The following is a 13148-nucleotide window of genomic DNA, read 5'->3' on the forward strand; positions in this document are numbered from 1 at the left end:
GTCCCATGAATTTACAGCTTGAATTGGGAAGTGGAAGAAATTAATGGGGAAAACCTCCCCCATTTCAGTTTATTTCTCTGTAATGCATCCCAGAGCATATTCCATTTTGGGGAGAGGAGGGAACAACAGATTGTTGTTGCTAATAGGATTTGGGTCAAACTGCTGCTCACTGTTTGGCACGTAACTAAATTAATAGGGGGGTGTTCTCAAAAATGACATGGCACAGCAGGACGATAATCCCTTCCCCACCCAATTCCGAGTCCCCTTCATCAGCAAAGATGTTTGGCTGAGCGTATTCTGCAACAATTTATCCATTAAAACTCCAGCTTCCCCACCACTGGCTTTAATCCTGGCTTGGAAGGAGCTCCATCGCCACGGCTGAGCGCGCTTCGTTCTGCCTGAATCCCGAGCATACCAACAGTTTGTGCTCACTCCTGAAGATAAATCTCCCTTGCACCCTCCAAAACTCACGAAAACAGAGGTGGTAAAGGCCTGAGTTTACAGAACAGGGGGTTAGAAAGAGTGGCAACGAGCAGCAGAGTGAATAAATAGGTACAGATGAACTGCATCAGCTGCAAATGCTTTTGCAGTGTTTTGTAAGGGAAGTTTTGTATCTCGGGATGAAGAAGTTGTCTTCAGTCTGTGTGTTCTTTGGGGTCTTTGTGGATCATCAAAGTGTCCCTGGGAATTGCAGTTCCCTCTCAGCAGGGAGTCACCTGGTAGTGAACCAGCCTGAGGTCCGTGAAACGGGAAGGTTACATGGGAATCTGACAACTCTGAAATGAAAGGGTTTTATATTTTTTTATGTCTGAGTGGAAAGTTAATGTTACGTAAAACTGCCTACTGAAGCCAATTCCTTCACTAAATTTGTTTTCATTGGATTTTTTTCATTCCTCCCGTGTGTCCAAGAAAAATATTGCTTAGCTAAAAGGCATTAATTCAGTTTCAATCAGAGTATCAAGCCCTCTGACTCTAGTACTGATGTGTGCACAAGTTTCTTGTTTAAATTAAGCCTGCTGGTTACTGGCTTGTTTGTTTCTCCACTATCCCTGTTTTCTCAGTATTCAGGATGCTTATCTCATAAACTGCTAGAAAAATAATGGTCATGTACCAATTTTAAAATAATTCAGATGGAAAAGCAATATCCTGCAGAATTTCTGTAATCAGGTATGTACCCAATCCAGCTCATGCAGAAACTTGATCAAAATAGATCCTTAACTCTTGGTTAAACCTAATTAGGATACAGAGTTCAATACAAAGCCACTTCTCATTTTCCTTTGCAATCAGCACATCATTTTTGTTTTGTTAAAGGACACAAGTTGCATCCCTTTAGATAAACAGCTTGGGCAAGCTCTGCAAAACAATTAGTGCATCTTTCACATGGTCTAAACTTGATTGAATAATTACTCAAATAATGGTCAGTAATGGAATACATAGGGTTATCTCCTGGCTAATCCTCAGGTAATGGAGTTGGTGTATCTCTGATTTTTCTCTTAGCTGTTCCCAGTGAACAGGAGACTGAGACAAAAGTGATTATGGGAAGTGGAGGGAGTCACTGGAGGCCAGCAAGGAAAAGGAGGCCTTATCTTAAGCAATTAATCAAGAAAACTCCTATTGTGGGACAATTATTCAAAGCTAATTCTAAAATAGCTTTAGAGCCTGAGGTCCTGAAGGTTTTTTAGTGTGTTTTTTTCTGTTTTGTTTTTGTTTTGTTTTAAGAATTTTGCCAAGGTCATTGGGAGCACAGGGGCAGCCCTTGCATCCAAATGAAGGCTTCAGCATAAAGAGGGAGTTGACTCTAAAGTGCGGCATCGCACGGTGTAGGCCTTGAAGTCCTTGTCAGAGCTGTGAGTTTTTGTTTTAAAAAATGGATTGGAATGTTTCTAAACAGAGACAATATTCTAAAACTTGCTTAATGCTTCCACAAAAGTCAAAGAATCAGACAATGGAAGGGACCCTAAAGATCATCTTGTGCCACTGCCCTGCCATGGGCAGGGACACCTTCCACTAGACCAGGTTGCTTCAAGCCCTGTCCATCCTGGCCTTGGACACTTCCAGGGATGGGGCATTAACTTCTCTGGGCAACCTGTGCCAGGGCCACCCCACCCTCACAGTAAGCACTTTCTACCCAATATCCAATCTAAACCTACTCTCTGTCAGTTTGAAGCCGTTCCCCCTTGTTCTATCACTACATACTCTTGTAAGAGGGTATCCTCTCTTACTGTGTGTACTTTGCAAGTGACACCACGAGAAGTGTATCACAATCATTTCACCTCCGTGCCCAGCTCTACTTCTGCAAATGCAGGACTCTGATACCTGTGAATCTCCCTTTTATTTTTTGCTCTGATGTTTTTCACTGCTTTTGCTTAGCTTAATTGTCCTACAAAGTCTTGCAGCAACCTCAGAAGTGCAGCATTGTTTTGTGGCTGTGGCCTTGTAAAAGCCCAGGAGGTCTTTCCGGTTGTCTCCCCAAAAAAGCTCTTGCACAGTGAGAGCATCTAACAGACTCCTGTACTCTGTTTTCAGCCTCTGAACTCCCTTGGAAGTGAGATTTATTTGAAGATGTTGTTGTGATCCATGAGGTCCTACGGAAAGAAGCAATAGATTTTAGCAGCTGTCCCTGAAAAATTATAAGGTCACGGGAAAGAAAGCAGAGGTTTTTAATTGGATGTGCTTTAAATTTTCCTACGGCCTCCTGAATCAGGCTCCTTGCTGGAGTGGGAAGCTGCCCACAGAATTATTGCTCAGCACAGTCACCCCATGCTCTCAGAGCACTTTTTTCCCAGCGGTGCTGACAGCAGCATTTTGAACCCTCCGTGGCGTCAGGCCGCCCGAGCCGGTTTCAAATGGCTGTGGAGTGTCGCCGGCGAAGCGCTGCTGGATAGGTGATCACACTGCCCTGATTCGTTTTCTCTCTGCCTATGGGCACCTTTTGCAGGGCAGGGTTACAGGCAGAGCCTGGACACACATGTGCTCCTGTACAGAATACAGCAGAGAGGCTGGAAGACAAAGAGAGTCACTAATTGGATTTGTAGCTGTAAGAAAAAAAACTCTTAAAGTAAACATTTTCCTCTCTTTAAGGCTTTCCATGGCTTCTTTCGTGAAGACCGCTTGAAAGTATCTGTTTCGGGGGTGAACCCTTCCCAGCAAATTTAATTTTGAGGCTTGTCAAGCTTTATTAAAACCTTATCATCAGTGATTTCCTTCTCTGCTAGATCAAGAAGATTGTATTTGTTATGGGATTCATATTGTGGCTCAGAATTCATCCCAGCAAAGAAGAGGGGGGTTCATAGATGTACCAGGACACACCAGTGCCAGTTCAGAGCACTGAAGTCCCGGGATGTGCATAGTCAACACATCTTCCTGAAGGCTTTGGATGCTGTTTGGACAGGTTTGTAACTGCAGTTGTGTTTCTGAGTTAGCAACTGTGAGAATAAACTCGCTGTTCTGCATAGCAAAAGCATTCCTAATTGCCGCTGGTATCATTAAAGAAATGAGTGGATTCCCAACAGCTGGAATATTCCCAACCCATTCCCAACAGCTGGAATATTTGGTAAACAGTTCTGTGTATGGTGTGTGTACATTTATTAAGGCAGAGGGTGAACACATGCCTGTTTTGTTTTTACTCTTTAGTAATTCCATTTGCATTAGTGAGAGTTTCCATTCAATAGCAGAGCCTTTTTTTTTTTTAATCTAATTTCAGTGACTTCCCGTAATTTGTGCCATTGTGGATCAATACCACAGATCAGGATTTCACCTAACAGGGTAGACAAGAGTTTTTCCTATTTATTCTAGAGCACAGAACCTGGTTAGCTTTTTTTATACCTCTCAATTAATCTATTGAAAATAAACTTCTCCCTATCCCAGTCTTTCTCATTTTTAGAATTTTTTTCTTTTCAGTTGTTGAGAAAATACTGTATTTCCCTTTCTTACCCAATTAAGACAAAAAGATGGATGGAAGAGTCTCTAAATACGTGCTCTGTTTGTTTTTCTTATAGTGCCAGAAGTAACCAAAGCACTTTGGAAAACACAGATACGGTTCTTGCCCTGAGCAGCTTATCATTGGGATTCAAACATGCCCTTGCAATTTCAAGTGATGCACAAGAGGAGAAGAGGGAAGGCAATTAATGGCCAAATGAGTTGTTGAACTAAAAAGTTATTTGAAGGTGATTTAAACACTCAGAGCCTTTTTTTACGACAGCAAAATTACATCTTTGTCCTGCATAGCCAGTGATGATGGTCTTTAAGCTGTGTTGAGCCAAGACTTCCTTCTGGGAATGCATTTTTGCAGAAGCTCCCTCATGTGAACAAGAATGTAAGAGATTAAGACCCAAAATAGCCCAGGTCTACTTTTGAGGGAGTAAAGTGAGTCAGAGGCAGACACAGGTAATTGTAGCTGATCACAGACCTTGCCTGCCAGAGGAATTCTCTCTCCATGTGGATTTTTTGCCACACCTGGCAGTGTCTGTGTTTATCCTGTGAACTTGGAGATGAGCTCATCATTTAATAGGAGGCCACTGACTTCATGTTGCCATTTCTTCCATGCCAAGCCTCTTCCCTGTGCTGATCAGAATTGCCACAATATCCCCTCCCATCTCCTCTACCTTTGCCACAAAAGCAGTAATGAGTTGGGTCCCTCTAGGCTGAGGGACACCTTAGCTATTTATAGCAGCAATATAAATACAGATATGCTTATTGCTACAATCCAAAATAGCCCATCATGCCATCGTGTCTGTCTCTTACTTGCTGTGTCTGGGACTCATGATGATGAGAAATGTGACTCTTAAATTCTAACACCTGGGCCTTAAAGCATATTTCTGCTCTCACAGGTGCATTACACTGTAGGAACCTAGAGTGCCAAGAATATTTCTCTGCCTGTTTTTAAGGGTTTTTACCCCCCTGGACAACACTGGTATAGCTTTAAACCTTGGAAAAAATTACCAACAGTTAGACAACATCTAGAAAATACAGTGGTGTGAATTAGGTGATAGACTACTATGTAAGCCTAAAGCTTTTTGGGGTTAAATTTTGAACTTCTGGGGAGAAAGAGTGGGGTCTGAAGTAATATAGTGAAAGAAGTACGTGATGTCTATAGAACAGTTAAGCCTTCCTATTTCTGGAGTTATTTAGCTCAATTGCAAAATAAGACATTAAATAATCACAGTGTTTTCTCAGTGCTGAATCCAAGTACCCAAATGCACATGTAGGTTGCAAATCTGTGGAGGACTAAAATTCTGCAGTACCAGGTAAAAATTATTAGTATGGAAGAAGTACAGGTACCCCAGTGCAATAAATACCTAGTCTGTTCCTTTGCCAGGAGGTACAAATAGTTGCTTCCTAAAATATTTGTAAAAGCCTGGGGGTTTTCAAGCTAGGATTTTATTGAAGGTAGAACAGTATATTTTCTTATACAAGACCATAGTATAGAAAAGGAAAAGCACTGTAAAAATTCTTCCAGATGTTTATATAGGTTCAGTGTTTTTGTTTTTAGTAAGATTTGTGATACTTGAAAAGCTGGTTTGGAAAGCTCAGCCAGGAAGATTAGATACAGACGTGCAAAGTGAAAAGACTGATGGTCTCCTTTCCTTTTCTCAAGAAAAATACATATAAACCCCTCATACTACATTTGAGAATTCTTAGATGCAGATAATATGATGTGGATTTTGAGTCTTTAGATGGTAAATTTGATCTCTGCAAGAGGAGCGAAGCTGAATCTCAGTTGTAACAGAAATTCTTATCCAGGAATACTCCTGGGAAGATTATTAAAATACTACAGGTACTGACATCGGCTACAAAGATCTACTTGTGCATATTTCTTTAAAGGGGGGGAAAAAACACCTTAATACACAGTATTACCATAGCTAGGCCCTATTATACTATTGTAATCATAGCTGAAGCAAGAACGGTGATTAACGATGGCAATTTATTGTATCTGACGAGGGGAGAAAATAGGAGATGTTGTCGTTATCATAAATCATATCATAAATAACCAAAGAGAAGCACTCAGAAAGCTTGTGTGGTGTCAGCAGCAAGCCCTTTCAGGCACGTTAGCCCAGGATGTAGCCATAGAAACCCCAAAGTCATATTGTTATCTTAGTCTTGCTGCAGTTATGTGATACAACAGTATTAACATATAGATTAGGCCATTTATAATACTAGGTGTCATTTCAGGTTGGCTTGCTTATATAGCATTTTAGTTTTTTATTGTGCCGAATGTTAGGGAAACGCTGCATTTTTACAGGTCAGTATAGAGCCATTTATAATGTATCGGCTTCACACCTCTGTCAGTCTTGCTAATGTACTCTGTTATTGATTGGTTGTACTCTATGAATTGTCATTGCCTAATTACCTTGTCTTTGCTAATAATTTTATTTTTTAGAAGTCAAAATGTTCCTCTAAAGAGAAAACCTCTGCGCCTGCACACATACTTTGGGACAAGTTCTCGATTCTGTTAGGGATCATACACCCCAGAGGGAGTAAAAAGTGAAATAAAAAGCATGAAGACAAAGCCAAATTTATTTGTAGAGGTTTTCTCTCCCTGGCTCTATGTTTTGATCTAACTGCAGTGGTTTTCACAATGCACTTTGGAGATTTCAGGGGAGAGACTCCATCACAAGTAATTCAGAGCAACATCAAAGTGACTGAGCCAAGGCTGCCCTGTTGACAGGGAGCTGGCTGGATCCCACACATTTCTCATTCCATCACTTCCTAAAGATGCTTCTGGGGTTGTTTCTACTCCCCAGACCCATTAGCCGAGCACTGCCGTGTGTTCATGTGTGTGAGCTACAAAAACTGTTGAGCCACTGCCTAAAAGTCAAAGCAAACATAAAGTCTGCCTTGTTGTATTTAGATAGAAACATGTTTTTGCTTGCTGTAGCAGCACAAATTCTGGACTAATATTTTGTCAGGTCAGAGAGAGATTGTGGGTGTAGCAGGTAACAATCTTCCAACTCTGTTTTTCTGTCTTCAGCAGGAACTGGCTGTGTCATTTTAAGAATCCTGTGTAATTTGGCTTCGTAAAATTGCATATTTTTAAAAAATACTAGAATGAGGACAGCCACTAGTAACTACGTAGAAGTGTTACTCTCATTCCATCTGGTATCCTAAAGCAGCACTGGAAGTCAAAATCTCACATTATACCCTAAGCCAAGATCTGATGCTCAGTGATGCTCCTCACAACTCTCCTTTCCCACTCCCTTAGGCTTGTGTCATCCTGAGGTGGGATTTTTACTTTGCCAACTGGACATAAAAATACTTTCTCTCTGTTTTTTTTTTTTCTTCCATCCTCAGATATATTTCCATTTGTGCTATCCCATTAAGTCACTTCAGCATGGAGAGAGGGCAAGATGATGATGTAAGAAAGGAACTGCAGGACTTTCTTCTGGCTTGTTCTGGCCCAAACTTGCAGATAATCTTTCTTGTTTTAGCCTTGATTAGTTCTTCATTCTCCTGCACAAATACTTGAAACAGGACAAAAGAAAGGATGGGACAGTTTCCTTTTAAATGTAGAACTACAGGTTTAGGAGTTATGGTTTGCTCCTGGCAAACTGTCAATATTCTCTTCTCCTGCTGGTGCTCAATAGTTTGTCTCCAATGGCTTCATACCAAGAAATGCCAAATCAGGAGTTGAAGCAGTTGTTTAACAGAGTGGAGAGGTAACTGAATCAATCTGGAAATTTTTGAGTCCGGAACCAGATTATTGCTATCATCCATATTTCCAGATGATTGTCATTATGTCATTAGGGATGGAGGAGTGTTTTGTGGGCTACTTGCAGCTGCTTGGACAGGTTAATAAGGGCTTCCAGAGTGATGATAAATGTATACACCAAGTCTCAGTCCTGCTGAACACCTCCAAGTTCAGTCCTGGCTAATAGTAAGGACCACCCAGCCATTTGGGGCAACATTTTCCAGTGTGGTTAACAAGTTGAGATATTTAACTTCAAGCACCTTTCACATCTTCCTTACAGTGTTTTAGTTATTTATGCAAAATTACTTGCCATAGCTGAAAGCTCTTCTTTTTTTGTTGTTGTTGTTTTTAATGTATGTTTGTAATGTGGTTTCTGCATTTGATAACATACTGAGAAGGCACTGCAATGAACTTGCTGGCAGTGTCAGTGGAAAAATTTGAGACACGTGGAAGATGAGCTCCTTGGTGGTGCTCTCTTCCCAGCTCTCTTCCCATAGAAACTATCAACTGGAAAATGTCAGGGTTTGGTAATAGGTTGGTTGATCTTTATACAGTAAAGGAGAAATCTGTTGTTTTATTGCCTGTCTGGTAAACAGGTCACATCAGTGATCAGTTGTTTCATACAGCAGAGAAATTATATATACAATTTATATATATATATATATATGTAACATATACACAAGTATCTATATAAAATCCATTATTCTAAGCTCCAAATGTGTCACAGGTATCTTAGTGTGTTCATTTTGCATTAAGGTACCAGGATATTGGCCTGTAGGATATCAGGATTGAATTTTGTCCCTCTTCCATTAATTTCCTTTATGGACTACAAGCACACTTTCTGTTTGTTTTGGGAAAAGGCCATTGTTATTACAAGTTAAAGAGATAAAACATATCATGGCACAAAAAAAGACTTCAATTTTAACAGAAATCAAAAGTTCCTGCTTATTAGGATATCGTAGGGATGTAAGCTCTTGACTTAATGACTTAAAATTTCCAAAAAACTTATCTTTGGCTTCATCTCATGCTTTAACTAGATAATAGGAAAATTATTCTGGAAGTCTGCAGGAAGTTTTTTTCTATTATTTTTCTCACTAAAATGTTTCATATGTTGGGTGGGAGTGATCCCTTCCTTCTTGCATTTGAGAGGCTGAGCTGGCTGTGTATAAAACCATCAGCCTTGATATCTGTGTGGTCCTAAGGAGGATATGCTTGGAAACAAAGATGGATTGAAGATTTCAGGGCATGTACTGCCACATCACTTTCTTTCCCAAACCCTAATTTTCCTTAAAAACCCTGATATTTCCAACTCCCATTCTTAGGTACTTGGTACCATTCAGTGCAAAGGAGCAGAGAAACTGATCTGAATAGAACTATGTGTGAAAGAATTCCATGGTCTACAGACAGATCTTACTTGGGCATTTTGCATTCTGTTAGAGAAGAAAATGTTTAAGTTCTGTTTAAAAAGAAAAGGATCATGGAAGAAATTTAATAGTTGAAAATAGGTATGTATGAGTTGCATGGAAACATCGGCTTTTTGAGAATTGTATCCTTAATGGGTTTACTCTGGTAGCTGATACTGTTTGTCGGCCATATTACAGTTAATATCAGATGCCAAATGCCAAAATCTTGCATTATTATAATAACAAGAGTTGGCTTCCACAGGAGCTGTTACCTCCTAGAGCTTTGTGCAATTAATTCTTTAGATGTAGCATTGGAGGTAAGAGCTGCTGTTACTAAAATCAAGTTATTCTTTCTTCAGAAAGTGGTGTCCAGTTTTAGGCCAGCATGTCTGATTCTGCTTCATCTTGTACATGAGAAATATTGATTTATTCTTAAATCTGCATGTCTTACCGAGATGGTTTTATCCTGTCACCACCCTGTGACAGAGTGAAATATTAATCCAGTTTTCAGAAGAGAGACTGGAACTTTGCTTAAATTAAATACCAGCGAACAGACAGGCTAAGTTTTTGGCAGGGCCAGGAGCTGAGCAGAGATTTCATCTGTCCCAGTCTGTGCCATGTTCTCTAGGACACCATCTAGCTGTCAGTGCTTATGGTTTTCTCACTGAAGCGACCAAGTAGAAAGTCTGGTGACCACCAAGATGATGACAATTTTAATTTTACAGATGTATTTATATATGATAGGTTTTTTTGCTTGAAGAATGCCCGTACATAGGTGCCTGTCTAATTAATCAGATGAGTTTTGCACCTATCTTTCGTGCCTTCACTTTTATCTGACCTGTTATGCTGCCTCCTCTGACTAGGTAGCCAGGTGAGCATGATAATGTGGTACAGGTGATTGCACTTCTTTTTCTTCAATAAAGGCAGAATTTCTGTTCCTTTGTACCCTTGTGTCAGTTTTAGGGACAAACAGTCCCTCAATTTTTGTGAACCTGGAAATTCATTACTGAAGTGTTGAGTATTGCTGTCCTGAAACTGAGCTGTGGCCAAATTAAGAAGGTATATATTCAATAACCCTTTGGTTTGGAGTCCCTGCTGTGCTACAGGAACATGATGTACCAAGAAACAGAGTTTGAACTTTTTAGTGGTTTTTCCTTAAAAAAGGGGCAGGAGTTTCAGTTTCTTGCTTGTACTGTTCAGCTTAAGAAATTTTCCAGCATTTGAAGCGGAGACAGATCCCTGTGGTTTGCATTTGGGATTCTGATGCTTTACGTCCAGAAATCCTGAGGTGCTGTGTATTTATCAAGTTCAGCTTTTACAGCACCTCTGTGAGATGGAATTATCATCATTTGTCAGATGGGAAGGCAGCAGGATGTGGAGTGACCTGCCCCAAATCACCCTGCAGACCTGTGTCAAGAGAGTAGTGGATTCCTTCCTACCCTAACTTCAAAATCATCCTTTCATGAAAGTGAATTTGCCTTCTGACATAGACACAGGTGATGTTGTTACCCATTGAATCATTTAGGTTGGAAAAACCCTCTCAGATCATTTAGTCCAACCATTAACCCAACAGTGCCAAGTCACCACTAAATCCATGTCCCCGAGTGACACGTCCACATGTTTGAACACTCCAGGGACAATGATTCCACCACTTCCCTGGTACAGCCTAATATTCTCAAGTAAGAAATGCTGGCTTACTAACCAGATTTCTCCTACCTAGGCAGCATGCTGACAGCTCTCAGCTTGTTTTATTTCAGTGATGGACAAATTCAGTGCTGCAATGGCTTGAACTCATCTCTCCTGTAGCCCAGGCTCTGCACAGGAACCCACTGATATAATAAACAATTGCTCTCTGTAGCTTTAGTAATGTGAGCATTAATATTGATCCATCACTGACTTCTCTAACGACCAAAAAAAGTGTATCTGTTATCTTGAGAAACCTCCCAAACAGCTCTAGTCTCTTTTCATTACAGGGGAGAGTTATGAGGGCAGATGGCTGAGGTGATATCCATTTGACCTGTAGATGCTAACTTGGGCTGGATCATTAATAAGGTGGCCAGAGATAGGGAGAAATGGCAGTAAAGAGAGTTAAAAAGCAATCCTGTGCACAAAGGATGGTGTGTCCAGAAGTGCCAGGTGGTGAATGAGATTGACAGAGGTGAGGAAGTGGCCGCGTGGTTGTAAATGCTCATCACCAAATCAGGCAGCAAACACTTAAAAGCTGATGTTTTCCCATATTTAGTTCCTGCTCTGGTGTGAATCCTTCAGGAGGAAAAAAAAGCTGTAGGTGTTGAACTCAAGATAGAAATTTCACTTTCTCTAATTAACTTTCCCTCCTCCCCTACCCCCCCCCCAAAAAAAAAAAAAAAAAAAAAGTGCTTCATTGTTTTCTGCCACAGCTGTGGTGGCTCAGGTTTGAAAGGCACTGCCTGGCAGAAAACCAGTCCTTGCTAAGGATCAGACTGTGGCCTTGTTCCAAGAGAAATTTGGATTTCATTTGACCACTATAGGATTCCAGATTGTCATCTGAGCATGTCTGAAAAGTGGTGAATGTGTGTCAGTAGTTAAGTGCTCGTGAACTTCCTTAGTCCCTGGATTGTTCAGGACTGACCCAGGCAATTTTTTCCAGATGTTTTGGGGAATCCAAGTCCATATAAAAGGGATGGTAATGCTTCTGCTTCCTTACTAAGTTGTCTTTGTGGCTTGCAGGAATGTGCATGAAAGCTGGAGCCAAGACACCCCGATTTCTTGTCTCACCTCTACAAACTGCACTTTAACCTTTTGCCCTTCCCTGGCACCTCCACACAAGATCACAGAAACTTTGTGGGCCTGCTGCAAACTTTACTTGGCCTTATTAAAAAAAAAATAAGCATTGCTCTTTTTTTTTTTGTACAGAACTCCAGTCCCTGTTCTCCAAAGCTCCTCTGAAATTGTTTTTTTGCCTTTGATCCGGCAGCTGCTGGTATTCTGCAATCCTGAGTAGGTAAAACATGAGAAGCACCTTGGGATGGGAAGGAGTTATAAAAATATGAAATATTGCATTGCCCATCCATGAGACACAGTGTAAGAGAGGGGCTGTTTAAATGGACATCGGGCAGAAATCTTTAGCAAATAAATGTTCTGATTTTTCTACTAAATGTAAATTTTTTTACTGTTGCAGTTGTTTATTTTCCACTTTATTGACTCCTCTTATCCCCGTGTTTCTTGTATTAAAATGGTTTATGTTCCTGTTTCTAAAGTCTGCATCATCAAACTCTATCTTTCCTAATATTTTAATTTGGCTACACTTTTCATCTTGTGTCTGAGGCAGAATATTTCTCTAAATCCTGATTTTAAAGTATGATGTTTGTTTTAAATTTTATCTCCTACTTTTAAATGAAAACAAACTCTCAGTGATGAAGTAGGTGGAATGGGGTTGGGAGGGAATTGCTCAGTAGCAACTGGTACTGTGTGACATCTGATGAATGCTGATTTTTCATCCCGAAAACCCTTCTGAGCAGGTGAAGGCAGCTGAATTCTGCAGCAGTTTAAACAGAGATTGAAATTACTTCCATGATGGGGAAGCAGATTTTTTCCCCCATAGCAGGTGCAGGTTCAGTCCACAGTGATTTCTCAGTTATACTCTAACTTTGCAGTTTAAAAAATTTAATGTCAGTGCCCAGCCAGGCAAAACCTAACTCCCTAACATTTCTGTTTTTCACGGAAGGCTAAGACTTTATCCTCAGGCAAAGTCTCCTCTCTAGGCTGGCTGCTGTAAATCCTCTGGGCCCTGGCGAAAACCAGACTTGCTAGCTCATTTTACTTAATTTGTGATGCTGGCAAGATTTGTGCTGCAGCCCAGGGCTCTTGACTCAACTCTCCTAAATCAGAGCATTGACACATTACAGTAGAGAAACACCAGTGCAGAAAACCTGAAAATAAACTCCTTGAAAACAGATAGTTCAGAAAGATGCTGTCTTACTGAGTTTTAAATAGTGTTTAGTGGAATGTTTCAAATTTCTTGGTGTTTTCTTCTTTAAAACCACTTGCTCATTAAGAAGTTGGGTTTTAGCCACTGT

At 40.5% G+C, this 13148-nt stretch overlaps 1 protein-coding gene across 3 annotated transcripts in view; it reads left to right on the forward strand.

The window, feature by feature from the left end:
* The window catches only part of TAF3 (TATA-box binding protein associated factor 3), a 114668-nt gene that overhangs the window by 71227 nt on the left and 30293 nt on the right, over nt 1-13148 (forward strand). Inside the window, exon 1 of one of the 3 annotated variants that reach the window (XM_069034643.1) lies at nt 12004-12069. The exons of the other annotated variants lie outside the window; for them this stretch is intronic. The gene's annotated coding sequence lies outside the window, so the exon portion shown is untranslated. Of the gene's footprint in view, nt 1-12003; nt 12070-13148 lie in introns of those variants that run through there. 3 annotated transcript variants of the gene reach the window in all.

The sequence above is a fragment of the Aphelocoma coerulescens genome, chromosome 1A, assembly GCF_041296385.1.
Source record: "Aphelocoma coerulescens isolate FSJ_1873_10779 chromosome 1A, UR_Acoe_1.0, whole genome shotgun sequence".
NCBI lineage: Eukaryota > Metazoa > Chordata > Aves > Passeriformes > Corvidae > Aphelocoma > Aphelocoma coerulescens.